The sequence below is a fragment of the Schistocerca serialis genome, chromosome 2 (assembly GCF_023864345.2).
Source record: "Schistocerca serialis cubense isolate TAMUIC-IGC-003099 chromosome 2, iqSchSeri2.2, whole genome shotgun sequence".
Lineage (NCBI taxonomy): Eukaryota > Metazoa > Arthropoda > Insecta > Orthoptera > Acrididae > Schistocerca > Schistocerca serialis.
In genome coordinates, this window is record NC_064639.1 from 56496427 (window position 1) to 56520847 (window position 24421).

At 43.3% G+C, this 24421-nt stretch overlaps 1 protein-coding gene across 2 annotated transcripts in view; it reads right to left on the minus strand.

Moving 5' to 3' along the window:
• The window catches only part of LOC126456757 (uncharacterized), a 783002-nt gene extending 760345 nt beyond the window's left edge, over positions 1-22657 (minus strand). For both annotated transcript variants that reach the window (XM_050092505.1, XM_050092504.1), the window contains exon 1: positions 22554-22657. The gene's annotated coding sequence lies outside the window, so the exon portion shown is untranslated. The remainder of the gene's footprint in view (positions 1-22553) is intronic.
• Positions 22658-24421: the final 1764 nt, after the last annotated feature.

The window sequence follows — 24421 nt, forward strand, 5'->3', positions numbered from 1 at the left end:
GGGCCATATTATTGTTAGGGCTATTATAATTAGTGGCGTAAAAGAAGCAGAAAGTGTTCTGATTCCAATTACACCGAAGGATTGGCCTTTGCAATTTAATTTAAGGGATTGTAATTCCCGTTAAAATCTGCTTTCGGAATTACCATTAATAAACCACAAGGGCAAAGACATTAAGTTGCCACTGTGATTTAGAAAAAAAAAAATGTGTTTGGTGATGGACAACTCTTAAGTGGCATGAGCATCCACCCCCCAAAATCTGTACGTCCTTCCAAAAGAGGGCCATATCAAAAACTTTCCTTGTAGAACTGTGTTAAGATCTTGCAATAAATAAGTGATGAGAAAGCAAAATGTAGTTTCTAATACTTTTAAATAAATAAATAAATATATATATTCTAATAATAAATGAAAAGCACCAGTTTGCTTTTGTTCTACAATATTACTTTTATTGCTAACCGGTTTTCGGCTTACAAGGCCATCTTCAGACATGTCATAGTGAAGGCGGGATTGAACAAGGGCTCTGTAGAGCTGCAGCAGCGTAGAGCGATCTGCACCCCAGTTGGTGCAGTGGAGGGCATTGAGGTGCTGCCACACTTCCGCTCCAGCTGATGAAGGTGAGAAAGCCACATGAATCTAGCGTCGAAAACCAGTCCTACGAATCGATATGTCTCCACTACAGTGATTGGTGGATCGTCATTAAGACAAAGTTCTGGTTCCAGATGAACGGTGCGATGCCAACAGAAGCGCATGACACACAACTTCGCAGCTGGAAACTGGAAGCCATGGGCTAGAGCCCATGACTGCGGCTTGTGGATGGCTCCCCGTAGGTGACGCTAGACAACACCAGTACTGGAGGAGCAGAGAAGGTGAGACCGACGGCCCGACAGCTGCTGCTAAACCGTTAATGCCCACTAAAAATAGAGATACACTCAATACAGAGCCCCATGGGACCCCATCCTCCTGGATATTGGGGGAACTATGGGAGGCACAAACTTGGACACGGTAAGTACGGAGCGATAGGAAATTATGGATGAAAATTGGGAATGGGCCCCACAGACCACACTCATATAATGTGGCAAGGGTACAATGTCGCCAGGTCACGTCATAAGCTTTTCGTAAATCACAAATGATGGCAACCAGGTGTTGACGTCTGGAAAAGGCTGTTCGGATGGCCGACTCGAGGGAAACTAGATTATCAATGGTAGAGCGACCCTGGCGGAAATCGCCCTGGCATTGAGCCAACAGGACACATGACTCCAGGACCCAACACAACCGCCGACTTACTATACGTTCCAACAGCTTACAAAGAACGTTGGTGAGGCTGATGGGCCGATAGCTATCCACATCAAGCGGGTTTGTACCGCACTGGAATGATGGAGCTCTCCCGCCATTGCGATGGAAAGACGCCATCGCACCATATCCGGTTGAAGATGACGAGGAGATGTCGCTTGTAGTCGGACGAGAGATGTCTGATAATCTGACTGCGGATCCGATATGGATTGTGTTCGGGCAATGTGCAAGGATGCTAAGGAGCTCCCACTGTGTAAATGGAGCATTATAGTGTTCACTGTGAGGTTCAATGAACGAGAGGGCTTTCCTTTCCATCCGAAGTTTGAAGGCGAAATGCTGGGGGATAATTCTATGACATGGAGGTTCGAGCACAGTGCTCAGCAAAGTGCTCGGCAATTACGTTTGCGTCGGTAGGTAACACACCATTTGTGTTAACACCGGGAACACCTGTTGGGGCCTGGTACAACCAAAGATGTCTGAATTTCGTCCAGACTTGGGAAGGTGACGTATGGCACCCAATGGTCGAGACGTACCTGGTAAACGCGGGCACGGAGCCGTTTAAAAGCTATTATGTGCTCTAGTGAAGGGTGCCACTTATGTCACTGTAGAGCTCGCCGACGCTCTTTAATGGCCTCAGCGATTTCTGGTGACCACCAAAGTACTGACTTTCGCCAGGGGCACCCTAAAGAACAAAGGATCGTGTTTTCCGCCGTAGAAACGATCGTTCTCGTGACCTGCTCAAATACCACGTCGATGTTGCCGTGTGGGGGGGGGGGGGGGGGGGAGAGGTTCAAACAGTGTACACTGACCTGGGCTGATGCGGGAGATGAACTGCCGTGGATGGGAAAAGGAGATGGCGACTCCGATGCTCAAGAAAACTACAAACATATGCAACGTAACTCGCCAACAGTTGAGCACGCCTAACCTGTAATGGAGGGACTCCGGCCTCCACCAGGATGCTGGTCACTGGACTCGTCCTAAAAGCTCCTGTCGCTAGGTGAACGCCATAGTCGTGCAATGGGTCGAGTAAACGCAATGCTAAGGGTGCTCCCAAACCATAAACGAGACTCCCATAGTCAAGGGCTGCAGCAGCGTAGAGCAATCTGCACCCCAGTTGGTGTTGCTAAAGCAGCAGAGGGCATGGAGGTGCTGCCAGCGGACAGCCGCTGTGGCCGATCGGTTCTAGGCGCTTCAGTGCGGAATCGCACTGCTGCTACAGTCGCAGGTTCGAATCCTGTATCGGGCATGGATGTGTGTGGTGTCCCTAGGTTAGTTAGGTTTAAATAGTTTTATTTGAGCCGTGGTAAAAATTGCTGTTTTGAAGACCGCGCCGCAGCGCGTAGTGTGAAGCAGTCGCCCACCGTTTCTGGCGGTGGCGCCGCTGTGGCAATCGCAGCTTTGGTGTCTCCCTCTGGTGGGAAAGGGGATAGGTTGCCTGTTCACGTGCATTTAAGGGGCGCTATGAGCTCGCCAGTCGGTCAGTCTGGGTCAGTCTCTCGTCCCCAGCTTGCTAGTCTGTCTCACCATCTGCATTTGTTAGGCAGTTAGTATGTCTGTCGTTCGGAGTGCTAGTATGTCTGTCGTTCGGATCAGCCTTTAAAGCCGGCAAAATGAGAGTCTTTCCACTCCGCCAGTAAGAGAACTTAGAGAGTGGTCGCTCGGTCGGGGCTTTGTTCCTGAATCTGAGTCTGCGCGTTGGGCCGCCAGTCTGGTCGAGTTTGCTCAGGAAATGGTCATTGGCGGTTGGATCGATCGGTTGGTCGGTCGCGCACTGAGACACAAGATGACTTGTCCGTCTTGAGCGTCGGCGCATGAGAGGTCGCCACGCCGTGAGACGGGAGATCGGCGCGCCTTCCTGCGTCCGTTGAAGTGGCTCGGGAGAGCGATTTGGGGGTGCTGCGCCAGGTCTTCTCGAGAAATCGCAGTTTATTAGAAGTTAAGAGATTGGTGATATCTTGTTTAATTTACTCTTGTTAAATTCTACTTGTTTTCTTGGTGAGGTCACCAGCCGTTTTGCTTTGGGGTCGTCTCACCATTCTTCTCCGTTTGCCCACCCGTGGGAAGGTGGTTGTTTATAAATTGGGTGGTCCGTTTTTCCTTTGTGGAGTAGGGGCGGTTTAGAGCAACCTGCGGTTCGGGTTGTTAGGTAATCTCCCTATCAATCTACCGTACATTAGTAGCTGCCTCTGTCACGTTTCTCGGATTTGGTGTGTTAACGAATATATTGCTTGGAGTGTAACGGCTGTAATGGTTCTCTATTTACGTGACCATTACGGCACTCCAACCCCAGTTCTCGATACCAGTAATATCGTATTACTTTTCTGCGAAGTAACAGACATTTTTTTGACAATATTCACATTTGGTTTAATTAATGTATAGGTACTCCGATGTATCCATATATTACAATGATATGGCTCTTGTGTGTATTCATTTCTGTGAGACTGTCAATCTTTGACTTACTTGTAATCGTTTTGGCGTGAATGCGCACAGACCAGTCTGTGTTTCACTTTGGCAGAAGTTATTTCGCTTTGTAAAAGAACAGTCAAGTCTTGTGTTTGGTTAAAGTGGAAATTAAATATATGAAGATTGATACAAAACTGTTTTCTTGGTGATGTGACAAATAAGAAGAAATATATGTGAATTTACAAGAAGTTTAATAAAAATGTGGATCGTGAACACCAAGTCAAAAATTACTTCTACCATGCCATTGTTCTGATCTGGGATTGTTTGATCATTAAGAATTTCCTGAAAAACGCATTTGTTAGGTCTTCAAATATTGCAAAAATACAGATCTGGACCTTCTAGCAGTCAAAGCGTAATCACCCTATAATCAACAAGATGAGCCATAACAACTTCGACGAAATCTAGGAGGGAACCCATTCAAGGTAAGTGCCAAAATTAATGAATTTTTTACAGTGACTTCATTATTTCCATTCTGACGATACCATCCACAGTCAATAACTTTGTTGTTGCCCGATAAGGCAAACATATGCTGCGTGAGCAACATTATTAATCTGATTTCTAATCTACTTTGCAAGTGGTACTATTGCTAAACGGCCTAATACCTGAAATATGTTTTGATCTTTGGAAACTTTGATATTATTGCCTATGATCTTTAGAGGCGGTACATGTGTACTGTAGAGCATCTTAACTATTGTTTGGCCAACCTTGTAGAATTTTATATAAGATTCCTTTTCATGGGCTTTTATTTAAATGATCATTTAAGTATATAAAGTTGCCACGCTTTCACCGTAAGACTTTTCTTAGAAGTTAAAATCAAGTTGCACCTTCGGTGGCAAGGTTAATATTTTAATTATTAGTGTTTTGTACAACTTCCATCCCTCTTACGGGGGTGCATAGCTTGTGTGCTTGCGTAAATTGTTAAAAATCTTCGTTTAAAGTTATCTGGTGTGTTGCAGATTTGCGCCAGTGTAGTCTTTCAGAGGCTGTTGTGAGCGGTCGTAACTATGGCCGTGTCAAAAGGGAGTGGGAAGGTTCTCTGCCTGAAAGCTCATACAGTAAAAACTTGTTTCTTTCTGCCTCTGAATAAATTGTCATTTTGATATTTAGAGGGTGCTTTCTGATTATAATTTTAAATCTGTTTCTTTTAAAAAATGTTTTTAGGCACTATTAAAGTGAATAAAATTCCCATTTGTTAAAAGGAATTTGGTTATGATTTCATCAGTTACTCCCTGGCAATTACTTCCATGCTTACATAGTGTGATTAAATGTGTTAATGTTCTTGATGAACCGCTAGTAAATAAAATAAATTCTTAAGAATATTCTTTGAAAATAAATCACGGTTCATTATGTCTAGGGTACCGATGACCTCAGATGTTAAGTCCCATAGTGCTTAGAGCCATTTGAAACTTTTTTGCTGCCAGCACTTCCGTTTAAGCTGACAAAGGTGAGGAAGCTGTCGATCTGGCGTTGATAACCCGTCCTAAGAATAAATATGTCTCGACTACGGTGAGTGAATTGTCATTAAGGTAAAGTTCTGGTTCTAGATGAATGGTACGATGCCGACAGAAGTGCATAGCACACGAGTTTGCAGCCAAAAACCGGAAACCGTGGGTTAGAGCCCATGACTGCGCCTTGCTCATGGCTCCCTGTAGGTGCTGTTCAGCAACACCAGTACTGGTGGAGCAGTACGAAATGCAGGAGTCGTCTGCATACTGAGAAGGTGAGACAGACGGCCCTACAGCTGCTGCTACACCATTAATGACCACTGAGAATAGAGAGACACTCAATACAAAGCCCTGCATGACCCCATTTTCCTGGATATGGGGGGGGAACTATGGGAGGCACCAACTTGGACATGCAAAGTAGGAAATTTTGGATAAAAATTGGGAGCAGGCCTTGGAGACCTCACTCAATAATGTGGCAAGGATATGATGTCAGGTTGTATGGCAGACTCGAGGGACACAAAGATATCAGTGGTAGAGTGACCCTGGCAGAAGCCGCCCTGACATGGAGCCAGTAGGCCACATGACTTCAGGACCCAACACAACTGCCAATAGGTTCCAGCAGCTTACAAAGAACGTTGGTGGGGCTGATGGGCCGATAGCTATCCACATCAAGCGGGTTTTACCAGGTTTGAGCACCGGCATGATGGTGCTCTCCCGTCATTGCGATGGATAGACACCATCGCACCACATCCGGTTGAAGATGATGAGGAGATGTCGCTTGTAGTTGGGTGAGGGATGTTTAATCATGTGACTGTGGATCCAATCTGGCCCAGGAGCTGTGTCTGGGCAATGTGCAAGGGGACTGAGGAGCTCTGTAAATGAGCGTTATATGATTCACTGTGGAGTGTAGTAAACGAGAGGGCTTTCCCTTCCAGCTGCCATTTGAGAGTGCGATATGCTAGGGGGTAATTCTCCGACACAGAGGCTTGAGCATAGTGCTCGGCAATCACATTTGTGTCAGTAGATAACATACCACTTATGTTAACACCGGAAACATCTGTTTGGGTCTGGGACCCAAAAACACGTTTGATCTTTGCCCAGACTTGTGAAGACGATGTATGGCACCCAATGGTCAAGACATCTCTCTCCCAACAATCCTGCTTCCGTCGTTTGATAAGCTGGCAAACGTGGGCAGGGAGCCATTTAAAGGCTATGAGATGCTCCAGCAAAGTGTGCCACTTTTGTCGCTGTATCGCTCGCCGACGATCCTTAATTGCTTCAGCAACTTCCGGCGACCACCAAGGGACTGCCTTTCGCTGGGACACCCTAAAGAGAGAGGGATCGTGTGTTCTGCCACAGGAACGATTGCTGTAGTCACCTGCTCAACCATCACATCGATGTTGCCGTGTGCGGGAGATTCAACGGTGGCAGCAGAGGTGAAAGTTTCCCAATCCACCTTGCTAAGGTACATCTGGGAAGGCGTCCATGGACCTGAGGCCGGGTCAGTGACAGTAAGACGGGGAAATAGTCACTACCACACAGGTCGTCATGTGCTCTCCAGTGCATATACGGGAGAAATCCTGGGCTGCAAATTAATAAATTAATTGCTGAGTAACTACCATGAGCCACATTGAAATGTGTAGTGGTCCCAGTATTTCAGAGGCAGAGGTCAAACTGAGACAGTTAAGTTTCGACATCTCTGCCTTGGCCAGTAAGCATGGTGCCACCCCACATGGAGTTATGGGCGTTAAAATCACCCAAAATCAGGAAAAGTTTAGGGAGTTAATCAATCAGTGCAGTTAATACATTCAGGGATACTGCACCATCTGGAGGAAGATATACATTGCAGACAGTTATTTCCTGTGTCATACTTATTCTGACAGCCACAGCTTCAAGGGGGCTTTGAAGGGGCACAGTTTCACTACACACTGAGTTTAGGACATAAACCCAAACTCCACCTGACACTCGATTGTAGTCACTACGGTTCCTGTAGTATCCCTTATAGCCACAGAGGGCAGGGGTCCGCATTGCCGGGAACCAGGTTTCCTGGTGGGCAATGCATAAAGCAGGTGTAAAGCTTAACAGCTGCTGTAGCTTAGTGATGCGGTGGAAAAAAAAACACCGCAATTCCAATTGAGAATGACGTCATCGTGACACTGGAAAGGCATGGTATATCCAATGAGGCAGTTTACGCCTCACAGTCACCTGCTGCCCCCAATTGTCTGAGCTATCTATGTCCATTGTGTCTGAGGGTCCGGCGAGATCTAGGTCCTCAGCGGACGCCAGAATCTCCACATCATCTGCAGACACAGAGCTTGTACGTAGCGGTGATGTGGGTCTTGGGAACCTTCTTTTTGGATTTCTCTTGCTTCTCTTTGGGTTTCCCTGACTGGAAGGACTTCACTGATTCAGTCTCCGGGACTGAGGATGAGCTCTTCAGCCATTGGCAGGTGTCATCTTTCCCACTAGCAGAAACCTGGGAAAGGAGTGTCCCAAGGGACCCCTTCATAGCAAGCGGCACCAAAGAATACCTACGCTTCTCCAGCTCAGAAGTGGGGATTGATATCCTCGATGGTTGGGGGGGATGTTGCTCCCAAAGTAGGTGGTGTGGGAGCAACAGGGACGGAAGTGCCCTCCAACATAAAGGGGACAATTGTAGTCTTCTGGTTCTGAGAGGCGACAGGAGAGAGAGGAACTGATGGGGCGACATCTGTTCTCGTAGTGGCGGCGTAAGAGGAGGTCATATCCACAGGATGTAGGTGCTCAAATTTCCTCTTAGCCTCAGTGTAGGTCAGTCGCTCCAGCATCTTATATTCCACGATTTTCCTCTCTTTCTGTAAAATCCTGAACTCTGGTGAGCAAGGTGAATGATGCTCTCCACAGTTGACAGGCAGGGCACCTGGAGTACTGGGATGTGATGGACGTCCACAATCTCGACATGTGACACTGGGGGTGCAGCGGGAAGACATATGGCTAAACTTCCAGCACTTAAAGCACCGCATTGGGGGAGGGATATAGGGCTTGTCATCACAGCGGTAGACCATCACCTTGATCTTCTCGGGCAATGTGTCAACCTCGAAGGCCAAGATGAAGGCACCAATGATAACCTGACTATCCCTCAGACCCCAATGGATGCTCCGGACGAAATGAATGCTTCGCCACTCTAAATTGGCGTGCAGCTCGTTGTCAGACTGCGAATGAAGGTCCCCATGGAATATAATACCCTGGACCATATTCAAGCTCTTATGGGGCGTGATGGTAGCAGAAACATCACCCAACGTGTCACAAGCGAGTAATGCCCATGACTGGGCACAGGATGCTGTCTTTATCAAGACTGACCCAGAGTGCATTCTGGACCAGCCCTCTGGCAGGACAGCCAGTGCCGGGAGTCCTGATGCCCCAGGGAGATGGGCATTTACTCCATGGCATACGTGGTGAGTTAATGGCGCAGGCATCAGCAGAGCGATCCCTGTGTTGTCAGGGGGCTACAACCAACAGGGTACATGGCGGCCCCATCACAACAGACTGGCTACTGTGCTGGATATGAGGTGCAAAGAAGTCCACGTTCATTGTCAGCACAGAAAGCGACACTGCATAGTGCACCCTGGAAGGTCTCCTCACCCAAGAGATGGAGAATGAACAGGACTGCAATGTGACGATGAGAAAGGGGGCTAAAGCTCTCAATGCACAATGGACACGATGCACCATGTACGGCGCCCTTCCCCAACTGGCTCGCTCTTTGGGAATATTTAGAAAGATGAAGGTCAAACCTGACAAGGGACCATCACATAAAGGCCGAAACATGTGAGATTCCTTCTAGTTGCCACTGACGACAGGATGGAATACCTCAGGCCTATTCTAACCCCTGGACCTGCAGGGGGTCTCCAGCTGGTGGGGAGGGGGCTGATGTCCTCCGCATTTTGGGGGAGAGGGGGGGCTTGCTCCCAAAGTAGGTACTTTGGGAGCAACAGAAGTAGATTTTCCCCCTACCACCTAGATGGCAGACGTATTCTGGAGGCCCAGAGGCTCCAATGTTCGTGGCACAGAGTGTGGTATGACTGGTACTTGTGATGGCGATGGTTATGTGGCTGCAGCATATGTGGACATCAACCGAAGGGTATAATTGTTTAAATTTACGTTTAGCCTCTTGGTAAGTCAACCGGTCCAGGGTCTTGTACTTCACGATTTTCCGCTCCTTTTGGAGTACTGTGCAGTCTGGCGAACAGGGGAGTGCTGCTCTCCACAGTTGATACAAGTGCGAGGAGGCACACAGGGAGTATCTGTATGCAGTGGACGTCCGCAGTCTCGACATGTGGCGTTGGAAGTGCAGTGGAAAGACATGTGCCCCAATTTCTAGCACTAAAGCACTGCACAAGGGGAGGGACGTATGGTTTAAAGTCACAGCGGTAAACCATCACCTTGACCTTTTTAGGCAATGAATCACACTCAAAGGCCAAGATGAAGTAACTTGTAGCAACCCTGTAAACGCGACAGATGAAACGAACACCCCGCCATTCTAGATTGCTGTGGAGCTCTTCATCAGCCTGCAAGAGGAGGTCACGATGAAAATAATCCCCTGGACCATGCTGAGGCTTTTTTGGGGAGTGACAGAAACAGGAATATCACCCAGCCAGACACAAGTGAGTAACGCCTGGGATTGGACTGGGGATGCTGTCTGAATCAAGACTGCACCACTTCTCATCTTTGACAGTGCTGTCACTTCCCCAAACTTATCCTCAAGATCTTCAACAAAAAGCTGAGGCTTCATAGATAGAAAGGAATTCCCATACATTCTGCTACAGACTAAATCCTGAGGCGAATATGGCTCTCTTCTTTCTGTAGCCCTATGTTCCTCCCATGGTGTAGCGAGGGAGGGAAACGATTTAGGGTCATATCTGTCAGCATGGTGATCTATATTGCCCTTCTTAGAGACTGTTGGCGCCATACGGTCACCAGCAAGAGATGACTTAGTCCGCTTCATTGCAGGTCATCCGCCCTGATGCCACCCACGCCGATCAAGGTCTCTCCCCACGAGCACCACCCAGCCACAGCAAAGGCCACCTGGCATGATGGCTGTTGTCAGAAGTTCTGATGCCCCAGGAAGACAGGCATCTACTCCTTGGCATTCGTGGGCAGTATACACCCCAGGTATCACCAGTCTTTTAGACACTCAACATACAACAGAAAACAATGAAAAAGGAAAACTGATACAAGCAAATCCCAGTGCAGCTTCCCTCCAATACCAACCAAAGCTACACAAGAAAGATCTCCTCATCAGAGATACTGTGAATTATAGAAACGCTCCCACTTACCCACTTGCAAGATACATGTTGAAAATCTTATTAGGAAACTACAAATTACAAGAAGACAGGACTATAAGAAATACCACATAATTGCTACAGTACATAAAAGACATACAAGTTCCAGACAGTCACCCTCCTGTCATTTTATGTAGAGAATATGTATTCCAATATAGCAGTAACTGAGACGATAAACATTATAGAACAAAATCTTAAGACACACAGTGCACTTCCACATTAATACATAAAAAAACAGTCAGGCTTCTAGAGCTAATAAAAGAACAGAATTATTTTCAGTTCAATAATAAATTCTATTTACAAAGTGAAGGATTACCAATGGGATCTCCGGTGCCCGGAACCATAGCAAATATATATATATATATATATATATATATATATATATATAACTATAATACAAATAGCCACAAAGAATGGATGCAAAGAGAACTTAGTAACAAAGCTGAACAAGAAAATCAAGAAACAGAAAAGAACAAACACCCAAGTGTCACCAACACATGGACAAAATCACACACAAACAAATACACAAAATGTAAAAATAGAAACAACACAAAGTGTGAAAGAAACAGAAAGTAAAAGATGGTACACAATGACATACAACCACAAATACATACGTAGAATATCCAATATTTTCAAGAAACAAGGTGCAAGAATAGCACACGAAACCAACGACTAAATACTTCCCAAAAACAATAGGAATAACTGATCTGTATCAGAAATCAAGAACATACCATCTAAAATGCAATACAAGTGATGGAAGATTCATAGGTCAAACCAGGACATTTGACACCAGATACAAAGAACATGTAAGAGCATGGAAGTATAGGACAAATCAACTTCTACAGAACACTTACACCAACACCAACATAAAATTACAACCAGAGACACAGACATGGAAATCATAAGGATAAACAACAACAAAAAAACACCTCACCTTACAAGGAAACTACCACATCCAAAAAAACCATAACAGAAAAGTAACAACTCATAAATGATCAGATCAACTTGGCAAAACAAACACTCTTTAAACTGATTGAACACTTAATATAACATTAAAAGTACAAATACAACCACAGGCTCCATTTACCACTACCGTTTCCTCCCAGATCTGTCCATAATCACTGTCCAGGGCATCCCTGTCGTCGTCCCCGCACCCCCTCCCCCGGAGGAAATAAAAAACACCACCACCAAAGTCTCTCTCTCTCTCTCTCTCTCTCTCTCTCTCTCTCTCTCTCACACACACACACACACACACACACACACACACACACAATCGTTTCGTGGGTTGGCAACACACACAACTTATACTATGTAAAGAAACACCAATACCACAGAAGATGGCCGGCCGTTGTGCCCGAGCGGTTCTAGGCGCTTCCGTCAGGAACCGCGCGACCGCTATGGTCGCAGGTTCGAATCCTGCCTCGAGCATGGATGTTTGTGATGTCCTTAGGTTAGTTAGGTTTAAGTAGTTCTAAGTTCTAGGGGACTGATGGCCTCAGATGTTAAGTCCCATAGTGCTCAGAGCCATTTTGAACCACAGAAGATGCTTTGTAAATAAAAGCGAAACGCGTCTGGTGTAATTCTTTCTAATTACACTGCAGCCAGCTCAAGACTGATAACCTATAATAACCGATGTTAACAGCTGCTGCGAAAGATGGCCACACAAGCAAACGTACTATCAGGAAATGTTGCAGAACTGGCTGTTTCCTCAACTGGAAGAAGCAGCACGTCAACTCGTATTTCAGCAGGATGGGGCACCACCCAATAGCCATTATTGGAACCAAAATTACTCGCCAATCAGCTCGTGATGGAGTAATTCATCACTGGCCTCCAAGAAGCCCTGCCCTCAGCTCCTGTGATTTTTTCCTACGGGTGTATGTTAAAGATCTGGTGTTTCGAACACCTCTACCGGCTAACAATGAGGTGATGCTACAGAGAGTGTGGAACGAGTTTGAGTATCGGGATGATGTCGCTAGTTTGTCTGGAGTGGGTCATATTGAGCATTTATGAACTTGTTTTCTACTGAAAATAAACTTGGTAAGTAGTATTCACAAACATTAATTATCCAAGATTCCATCGTGTTCCTTTGACTAAATACAAATTTCCAAAGTTAAGGTATTCTTTTTGTATCGCCCTATACATAATACCTCATATATGCACAAACAAAACAGGTGTCTCAGTATCCCTTCCACAGATCCAGAGGGAACTGATCCTCACGCATGTGGAATATGTAAAAATGTGAAACATACTGCCATTTATCAGGTAATAGCAAACCTATCAAAAAACATGTACATTTATAATACATCATCATCATCAGTGTTCTGCCTAAAGGCAGGTTTTCACATGGTAGTTCTCCAGGCTGTCCGGTCTTCTGCCATCCTCTTCAGGTCTGCATAGTTTCCTCTTCCCTTTATGTCGTCTATCATCTTGTATCTCCTTCTTCCTCTTAGTCTTCTCTCACAAACCAATCCTTCCAAAGCAACTGCTAGCAAGCACTCCCTTCTCCATGAATGTCTTACAACCTTCAGCAGACATCACTCACCAACCCTTTCCAATACTCTTTCATTACTCACTCTTTCCACCCAGCTTATTCTCTCCATTCTCCTCCACATCTCAAATGCTTCTAACCTATTTTCCATCCTCTCGTATCAGTGTCCAAGTTTCTGCCCCATATAGTGCCACACTCCAGACAAAACATTTGCCAAGCCTTTTCCTTAGTCCTTTCTTTAATTTGCCACATAAGAGTCTCCTCTTTCTGTTGAATGCCTCCTTCGCTATGGCAATTCGAGTTTTCACCTCCTGGTGACATCTCAAGTCTTCAGTTATTGTGCTTCCGAGATATATAAATTCACTTACTTGGCTAATGGCAGATTGTCCTATTCTAATATTGGACAGTCTGCGTCTTGTACTGATGACCATACTCTTTGTTTTTGCCGTGTTTATTTTCATTCCATATTCCACACAAGCTTCATTCAGATCTTTGAATATGTTATTCACTGTCTGCTCACTTTCTGCCACTAATACCATGTCATCAGCAAATCTTATACATTCTATTCTCTTTCCACCAATACATATTCCTCTTTTCCCATCTAAGCTTTTCGCAATAATCTCTTCAAGGTATACGTTAAACAACAGTGGGGAAAGGCAACAACCTTGTCTAACACCTCGTCCAATGCTGCTTCCTTCTTACATTTCATTTCCAATCCTTATCCTTACTTTCTGGTGTAAATACAGATTCTGTATCAGTTGTCTGTCTTTCCAATCTACTCCTTTCCTCTTCAAGATATCCATCAGCTTGTTCCACTGAACTCTGTCAAAAGCCTTTTCTAAATCTATAAAAACGGCAAAGATTTCTCTACCCTTTTCCATCCTCTCGTATCAGTGTCCAAGTTTCTGCCCCATATAGTGCCACACTCCAGACAAAACATTTGCCAAGCCTTTTCCTTAGTCCTTTCTTTAATTTGCCACATAAGAGTCTCCTCTTTCTGTTGAATGCCTCCTTCGCTATGGCAATTCGAGTTTTCACCTCCTGGTGACATCTCAAGTCTTCAGTTATTGTGCTTCCGAGATATATAAATTCACTTACTTGGCTAATGGCAGATTGTCCTATTCTAATATTGGACAGTCTGCGTCTTGTACTGATGACCATACTCTTTGTTTTTGCCGTGTTTATTTTCATTCCACTGCCACTAATACCATGTCATCAGCAAATCTTATACATTCTATTCTCTTTCCACCAATACATATTCCTCTTTTCCCATCTAAGCTTTTCGCAATAATCTCTTCAAGGTATACGTTAAACAACAGTGGGGAAAGGCAACAACCTTGTCTAACACCTCGTCCAATGCTGCTTCCTTCTTACATTTCATTTCCAATCCTTATCCTTACTTTCTGGTGTAAATACAGATTCTGTCAAAAGCCTTTTCTAAATCTATAAAAACGGCAAAGATTTCTCTACCCTTTTCCATATATCTTTCCCCTATAGTTCTTAGCAGGCCAATAGCATCTCTTGTTCCTTTTCCTCTTCTAAATCCGAACTGCTCCTCTGCAGTCCCTCTATCCAGCTTGCCATATAACCTTCTATTCAACACTCTCAGCAAGACTTTAGCCGCATGAGAAATTAGACTGATGGTCCGGTGCTCTTCACATTTTTTAGTGTTTCTCTTTTTCTCTATTGGTATCATAACTGTTGCAAGGAAGTCCTCAGGCCATTCCCCTTTGTCATATATCTCGTTACGGAGGTAGACTATTCTTTTCTTGCCTTGTTTCCCAGACTCTTCAACAGTTCTGCTGACAAATCATCTATTCCAGGAAAGAATGGATAACAGAAAACATGTTGAAAAAGATGGAAGAGCGGAGAAAGTGGAAAAGTGTAGAAACTGAAGAAGACAAAAAGAGGTGCAGGAAACTGAATAATGCATTAAGAAAAACTGAAGAAGCAAGGTAAAAATGGATGAAACAGAAATGCGTCAAAATAGAGAAAGTGGAGAAAGAGGGGTATGAAATGATGTATAGACTGGTTAGTGAGATAGTTTTTGAAAGAAAGAGGAATAACATGGAAATAGAGAGAGTGGATGGAACACTAGCAGAAGAACCACAGGAGGTTTTGAACAGATGGTAAGAATGAATTGAATGTCTGTATAAGGGGGATGAAATGCAAAGTGAAATTAAGGTTGAAGATGAGCAATATGAGCCAGAAGAAGGAAAGGGATTTATAATACGCTGAGGTGGAAATGATAATTTTTTGGCTATTGTAACCAAACATCATGGAACACAGGAAATCTTATCATTACCAAGTCTTCTGTGGCCAAATTCATGGATAAAAAATTCTCAGTTAACTTTCTGTGCCAAATCAAATAAAATCCCAAGCATTCGCTAACTGCCTCCATCATCGTATTACCTTTTTCTCATTTTTGCTCTTCAACGAAAAGTTTGGGCCGATGGTGGGAGAGAGAGTGTCCATTTCAGCCATAGGTTTGGTGTTCTGTTTTGGCTCCATTTATTTGCAGATGGCGAGAAACGATTTTTAAATTTATGGTATTTTTCTTTTCTTATTTGTTTCTGATTATGGGTTTGGTCTGGTGACAGTCGTGAAAGCGGCGACGGCCTTCCATGTCCAAAGGACGGAGTTTGACTAGCTACGGGATGTGGCATGCTAAGACGGCACCTCCGCATTTGATTGGTTGGTTTGGTGTATAAAGAGACCTAGCTAAAGGGTCGCCAGTCCCTTTCCGCATTTGAACTCGCCGTCCAGCAACGCCTACGCAGAGACCCAAATATTCCTTATGGAGCCGCCATATTGGGGCTAAAGCAGTCGACATAGTGTAACGTTTGTAAAAGAGAGTGTACTTACTTTCGACAGTATGTATTGCTTTGTGTGTAGTTCTCTATCGAAAAATGCTTTGTTATCTTTACAAATAATCGTGGACATCGTAACAAGCCGATCCGGTAATTTTGTTCGAGAACAAGGAAACCATCCACGTAAATGTTCGTCAACAATATCCACACTATTGAGGTGTGCCTGAGATGCTTGCTAGTAAAGCAACGGGATAAAGCGTCATAAATACACTGGGGTGACAAAAGTCACGGACGGCAATATGAACACATGCAGATTGCGGCAGAATTGTATACACAAGGTATCAAAGAGCAGTACATTAGTGGAGCTGTCATTTGTGCTCAGGTGGTTCATGTGGAAAAGTTTTCAATGTGGGACGACCGTATCCGTTTGGACAGTGGCACGAAGCCACGGGCCCAAGTAGTCAACAAGGCACTGTGCGAGCTGGTGGTGGCTCCATAAAGGTGTGGGCTGTGTTTACAGGGAATGGACTGGGTCCTCTGGTCCAGCTCAACCGATAATTGACTGCAAATGGTTATGTTCACTCAATTTGGAGGCCATTTGAAGCCACTCAGGAATTTCATGTTCTCGAACATTGACGGGATCTTTATGGATGATAATGTGCCATGTCACACACTGTGGACAATTCGAGCAATGATTTTGCCGCCCAGATGGTCTGGCATGAATCCCACTGAACATAAACGGGACATAATCGAGAGGCCAGTTCGCGACAATCTCCTGCACCGACGACACATTCGCAGTTTTGGCCATGTCGAGACATATCCACGCTGCCAGAATGAGATTTTCACTCTGCAGCGGAGTGTGCGCTGATATGAAACTTCCTGGCAGATTAAAACTGTGTGCCCAACCGAGACTCGAACTCGGGACCTTTGCCTTTCGCGGGCAAGTGCTCTACCATCTGAGCTACCCAAGCACGACTCACGCCCCGTCCTCACAGCTTTACTTCTCCCAGTACCTCTTCTCCTACCTTCCAAACTTTACAGAAGCTCTCCTGCGAACCTTGCAGAACTAGCACTCCCGAAAGAAAGGATATTGCGGAGACATGGCTTAGCCACAGCCACAGCGTTCGCAGGAGAGCTTCTGTAAAGTCTGGAAGCTAGGAGACGAGGTACTGGCAGAAGTAAAGCTGTGAGGACGGGGCTGAGAGTCGTGCTTGGGTAGCTCAGTTGGTAGAGCACTTGGCCGCGAAAGGCAAAGGTCCCGAGTTCGAGTCTCGGTCCGGGAGACAGTTTTTATCTGCCAGGAAGTTTCATATCCTCCCTGGTCATCGGGGCTCAGTTCGGAGCGGGACTGACAATAACGACAATTCTGGGCCAGTCAGTGAGATTCCAGGTCGAAGACGTGTCTAGAGACGTCCTGGACAGCGGCGGATATCAACCCGAGTGTCGCCCGCCATATGGCCGGCAACCAGGAGTGATGTTCTGGTGTGTCATTTCTTTTCACAACAGGAGCCCTTTGGCTATCAGCGGCGGCACCCTTACAGCACAGCGGTACGTCCACGATATTCTACGCCCCGTTTGTTGCCATTCGTGGCTAGCCTTCCTGGACTTTTACATTTCCGCATGATAATGCCCGCTGGCACACAGCGAGAGTTCCTACTGATGGTCTTCGTGTTTGCCAAACCCTAACTTGGGAAGCAATGCCGCCAGATCTGCAGCCAACTGAGAACATCTGGAGCTTATGGGCAGGGCCCTCAATTCCAGCTCGGTATTATGACCGTCTGATCCACTTGGACAGAATTTGACACGACATCCCTTAGGACATCCACCGACTCCATCACTCAATGCCAAGCTGCATACCTGCTTGCGTAAGGTGCACAGGGGGTAAAACACTAGCTCAATTTGTAAATTACTTTCTCTTGCAAAAATCATACAGTTTTTCTGAAATTGTAATCATTTGTTTGTCTGTACACGTACATCAGATGTACCAATTCCCGTCCCAGATAATTTGTTCGTGCTACGTCTGTTTTCTCTGAGACTGTATAAGGATGAAACGAATGCAGATTTGTTGTATGTGTTCAGGTGCGGTTTACTCTAAAAGCAACAATCATTGATAAAGATATATATTACTATATAAAGACAAGACTTTTTTAACGTTGTTTCCAAAAATCTCGAAAAAGTTCTCCATCGAATAACTTCATATTTTTACGTGTTCCAATGAACATTAGGACGGACATGGGCTATATACTTTTAATATATTAATATGTATAATAATATTATATAACAGGGAAACGCTCATAGCAAAATTCTGCTTTCTCCAAAGTTTTACACTGGATGCTCAAACATTCAGAGATGGGCTTCTTTTTTTTACTAACAAAAATATGCAGGTTTTTCGGTCAAAACTGACTGCGAGAAAAAATTCCGCGCTGTGCCATGAAAATCTGCGGTTCGATTTTCTTTCTCGCAGTCTGTTTTAAATGCGATAGAAGCGTATTTCAACAATTAAGACATTATGAACCAGCAATACACCCACGTACTGTTCGATTATACAAACTGTTTCTCCCGTATGCAGTGTGGTTAAACTTTCTCTACTTGAGCCAGCACACCCGCTAACTTCTGAAAAGGGCTTATCAGTAAAACTGACATGCGACAAAAAAATCTATCGATTTTCGAAATACCACGGCTGGACGAAAATAATAATACTTCTAGGCTAAAGAAATATAACAATTCATGCCTTAAACATGATACCTCAATGAAATTACATCTACTTAAATCACAGGTGCATTATTTGTAGATGAACATAACAATCAATAAGAAATTCATGTTAAACAGAAGCAGGCGTGATGAATGTTGGTTTGGAGCATACATAACATGACTTCCTTGATACATTAAGCAGATATCTGATAATGAAAAGAGGCTTTACACAATAAAACTTATTCAGCCTACCTCAGGGAACAAATAATAGTACGCAGCTCGTGGTCGTGAGGTAGCGTTCTCGCTTCCCACGCCCGGCTTCGATTCCCGGCGGGGCCAGGGATTTTCTCTGCCTCGTGATGACTGGGTGTTGTGTGCTGTCCTTAGGTTAGTTAGGTTTCAGCAGTTTTAAGTTCTCGGGGACCCTCCACCGAAACCAAGAAAACGATGTACCCGGAGCCAACATATGTTTATCTTTCAATCTAGATCCTAAAACCCCTCTGCCGATTCTTTACAAACGCCTAGGCCTCTAACTACATCGTTCAGTTCAGATTGTCAGAATGGAATGGGGTCGGTTGTGCCAGGATCGTAGCAATCTCTGTCTTCTTCACTATCACCTTGCTGAGCCAATGGCTCGTGATCATCTATAACATCCAAAGAATCTGGAGGAGAGGGTATTGGTACTTCAGGTCCATGAGGAACAGGGCGAATGGCTGATTGAATGTTAGGGTAAGAAATATCCTCTTTGCTTTTCAAATTGAAACCTCGTACGTCGCAATAACAAAAATAGCAGTCATCACTACGATTTTTGGGCTCCCTCCACACCATTGGTATTCCAAAACATAGGGACTGCTTTTTACGTTGAAACGATTGCCTCAGTTCTTCAACACACACTGAACAAACTTTGTGTGGGGCCCCTGGGTTATCTTGATCGCATAACTTTACACCAAAACAGGCGAAATACTTTTTCAATAAAATCGGAAATGTTTCTTTGTTGCTTTTTAACGGTATAGTTACCACAAATTTAGAGAATCAATCTGGCGAGTTTATACATCCTCTGGTATCCATTGCCCATAAAACAACTTCACAACACAAGGAAGCAGTCACTACTTTAAAGCACTAGTAACAACAAAACGTGAAAAGCACAGAGTGAAGAGTTATTGTGAACTTAAGGACAATAGCAGAAGCTCACTGCTTGGTGACTAAAAAATATACAGACAAAACACGGAAACATCAAAGCATTTGATAGTATTGGGGAAAGTGATACAATCAATCGAAATTAGATACAAGCACAAGTAAAGAAAGATTGAAGAAAATGGAATTAGCATACAAACTAGCACAAGACCATTATAATAAAAGATCAGCATGGTTGCCGGCAAAAATTATGCACGACACAATAGTAATTAATTATACGGCTCTGAATGCATTACACTGAAGGAAAGAACTGGAAAGGAAAGGAAAAACACTCAGAAAAATTTTAGGGCCAAAAGAACAAAGATAACAAATGGAGGAGGAATAGAAATGAAGTTTTATACAGAAATATAAGACTTACTCAGAAATAAACAGGCTAACCCAGAAAATTTTCAATTTCAGTTCCAAATTATTATTATTATTATTATTATTATTATTAAAATAATAATAACAATAACAAAAAAGTTCCACGGATGGATCGAAAAGGAAAGAAGGAATTGGTGAAAACTCAACATTGCAGAAGACACCATACAGAGCAGAGAAAATTTCACGCTACTGATCAGTTTCCTATCCAACAACAAAGACCGCAGCCTAGGAGAGCGATGTCAAATGGACAGACAGGCTATCAGCCAACGCATGAACAAGTTATGAGCAGATATGAACAAGATTGTATCTATAGTTCTAACCGGTCAAATTCTGTAATTAAAAAAAAGTAGAATACGATTTATATTTTATGTAACGATGCGAGTAGAATGTGCATTCCGGTAAGTCAAACAGTGAAGATGATAAAATCATGTCAACCAAAGCTGTCTTCCACTGTGTGAGTAGCTTAAAAAAACGCAGAAAATTATTTTAATTGTAATAAGGTGTCTTGTTTGCTGTCCAGAGGCCTCATCAATTTAAAATGCTATCAGCAAATGACATATGAGGAGCTACCGATATACATGTAAATTTTAGATGGTCGATTTCTAAATGGTTTGCTTTCGCTCTCGGTATATCGCTACACACCGAATATGACGGTACGATGTGTCCTATCTTCGCAAGTCTTAAGCTTCCACAGGGTCTTTTTTCTCCGTTTGCATTAAATCGGTTCTATTCCAAAAACTATTTCCAGTATCAATATTTCAAATTCCTTATCGCGTCAATTCGTAGCGTGTCCACGACGCTTGCTTACATTCTTCCATTCATCCGGAAAGCGGTCGCGCAGAAATCACTGCAGAATGAGCTTCTGCTGACTTTAGACCGTGGACTGCTTACATCAGTTTGAAGATTTCCGTTGTTAATCATTTGTGAGACACACAGTCGGCCGCTGGTCGTAAACTGGGTTCCTAATGAATACTCGTTGTCTAAGTACTGTAAGTCAAGAAAAAACTTGAACGGGAAAAGTGTTTGCGAGAACTGGGCATTCTGCATATTTGAAGAAGGGTAACATCCGAATGAGATTTTGAAATCAAAGAGTCACATTTCAATTTTTTATTTAATTTCTTCAGTTTAACACTGTTACAGGCTACTGGATACTGATGCATTCACAAGGTTATATTCTCATGGACGACGGCATAAAGACAGAATTTCACTCACAAAAACGTTTGGCTGCTTTTTTTTTTTTACTGGTATCTGGACCCTTGACTATACACTCATCATGAGTGAACAGATTTGCTTAAAACGCACTGAGAATAACAAGGAAGATTAAAGCATTGAACACGTTATGTAATACCAATGAGCACTTAAATTCAAGTTTTGTAGTAGTATGAGAATCTGGAATTCGATGCTTCCAATTCTTCTTGCCTCTCGTCTTCGGTATGAGACAGCTTTAAATACATTTATCCGAATTTCGTAGGAGACTCTGCAATTAGATGCTTCGGAGTCTTCTTAGAAAAGCGTCAACTTTAAAAAACATTTATCCAAATTTCCTAAAGAATAATGTTATTTGGCAAAAAAAGAAAAAGAAAATGTCTTTCTGATTTGAATTCCATATTCTTTTCCAAGTATCAAAGAAAAGTCTAGTGAGCATACAAATATTCCTTCTGCTTACAAATGTGTGTAGTTATTAACAACCCATGTAAAGTAGCATTTTCTGATTGTGAAACGATTATATATACATGAATATGTCTTCCAACAACATCTATCTGGCGATGATAAATTTCATAGTTTTCTTCTTCAAATCAGGAAAAAATTGTAGCATTATAAATGTCCTCAAATAATCCTATTTCAAAGATAATGCTAATTATATGGTAATCATTTCAATTGATTCAACTTTGGGCTCTCCGTGATACAGTATTAACTAAAGTTAGTTAATACTGGTATGAGTTAACCATTAGGAAAAGATTAAAATATAGTTTCTTTTGGGTATTTGTCACTGAAAATGGAGGAGTAATAGGGGTATTTTTACAGATTCACTTTATTAACATGCCAGCAGCAATAACAATTAATACATTTTGTGTTCTGCCCACTCCTCGATCTAAGAAGGATCAAACAGGCTTATGGCCACGCCTAATAACTCAGTTCGTTTCTTCACTAGTTTTGTCACTTTCGCCTTTAACATAATCACCACTATTAAAGTGTTGTTTCTTATCCTTCGATAGTTTGTAAGATGCCCTTGCAGTTAACGACAGAATCAAAGCTGACAATGAAATGTTAACGCCACAGCCGCGCATTCTTTTATTTAAACTGATTCCAAAGTATTGGCTGCCACGGGCAACAACCAACTCTGCGTGCATGTAAGCTGTGTGCTGTAAACAAATGCGCGAGTCGATGATATTGACGCAAACCAGGTCACGCATGTAAGATGCTCACAGTTACTCGCTACGTATGTTTGCTACCAAATGTAAATGAAAATGCTTATGTAAAAGCAGGAACTTACCTCGGAAACAACAGGGCAATCGGCGAGGAGAAACAACGGAATATCCTTCCCGCACACACACACAACACTAGCTGCAACTGCTCTCACCAAACTCGCTACCCGTCCGAGAATGTACGAGAGGCAAGGGCTTGCAGACGACGGCGCTACCATCTGGCGGCGAAGCGCGTACTATCAACAGTGGCTCAGGTCAATCGAGGCCGGGACACGATGTAACAATTACTGTCGCCCACGTGTGTCTTCGGAAATTTGATCGCAAACTTCTCCAAACATGCAGAATTTTAATATCTGATGGCTGGTAGTAATGCCACATAGATCACTGAGTAATACCGTAGAACTCCAATACAAAAGATTTTCCTGTTTTTCAAACCTCAATAACACTAAGGTATTGCAGCAGTACGACGAAACGTAACATTACGTGGTGTGTAACGGTGACGTGAGGGAGTTGCGTTTGAAACATGTGAATACGAAATAGTTTAGTTCTTGAAATAACTATGACAGCAAAAAACGAAAGTAAGTGAGAGACGCTTGAGAGCTTGTCCCGCGTGAGAGATTTTCTTGTATGTTAGCAACATTGTACACTTAACGTTTTTGTAATACTCCCATAGTAAATTATGATGGACATTTTATGGAAACTTGTAATGCTTGAGTTTTAATTTTTATACTTTTTTATTCAGCTATAAAACTTTCGTTTTTTATTTTTGTTCCTCAGACAGTTTTAATTCTGTATCAGAGCTGGTACGAGGACAGTTACTGCGACATGAAGATGAGCAATTAATGTCTAAATAATTATGCGTGACGTAGCCAAGAATGTGGAACAGCGATCTTTATTTCTTATGTAACTTTTATTTGTGCAGATCGCGAGTTTACAAAATATTACCGGTTTCGATTGCACTAGTTACCATATTGAGATCTAAAGTAGACAAAAAAATATTCTTCATGAAAAGTTCTATCTACTTACAATAATTAGAACATGAAATGAAAGGGAAGATACAAAGAACATACCATAAAACGTTGTTACAGAGTGAGTAACACGTCACATTGAAGTAACGAGTCATAAAACTATTGTGCGTTTCGCGATGCTGCTGTTTAAGATACAAAGAGGCGTGCAGTACAATTGGGTAATGAAATTTATCGTATTAAAACAAGATCAAAAATATACAAAGGAATGTTGGAAGGTTAAATTATGGTAGTACAAATGTTCAGCAACTAAAACTAATAAAATGTGGGGAGAATATATAAGAATATGAAAGGATAATTTTAATGAGTACGCTGTTAACCGATAATGGAAGGTGCTCCTTAGTAAGTTACGATTTAAAAAATTAAATGCAAGGTACAAGAATGCAAATCTGTATCATCAAAGAATTCATTTCACGCCAATAAAGTTACGAAATAATTTAATAAATAAAATGCAACATACATAAGGGCAGAAAGGTTGCATTGGGGCACCAGTGGTTGCTTTGTCTAGTGGTCAGTCGCCCATGCACCGTGGAAGAATACATAGTGCATAGAGAACTTAAACTGCGGGTACCAAAAGCCGAACCAGGTAGGATCAGTACTGCGATAGTAACATGCAAGTGTTACGTACAAGTACTAAGGAAATTCAAATCTTTAGTGAACAGTGCGAGTTTATGGTAATCAGTCCGCCTGCTTAGCTGGGTGGTAATGTGCTTGCCCGGGTTCGATTTCCGGTCGGTTAGAGATTTTCTCCGCTCGTGGACTGGCTGTTGTGTTGTCCTCATCCTCATCACTGGCGCGCAAGTCGCCCAATGTTGCGTCGACTGAAATACGACTTGCACTTAGTGAGCGAACTACCCCAGTTCAAACGGCTCTAAGCACTATGGGACTTAACATCTGAGGTCATCAGTCCC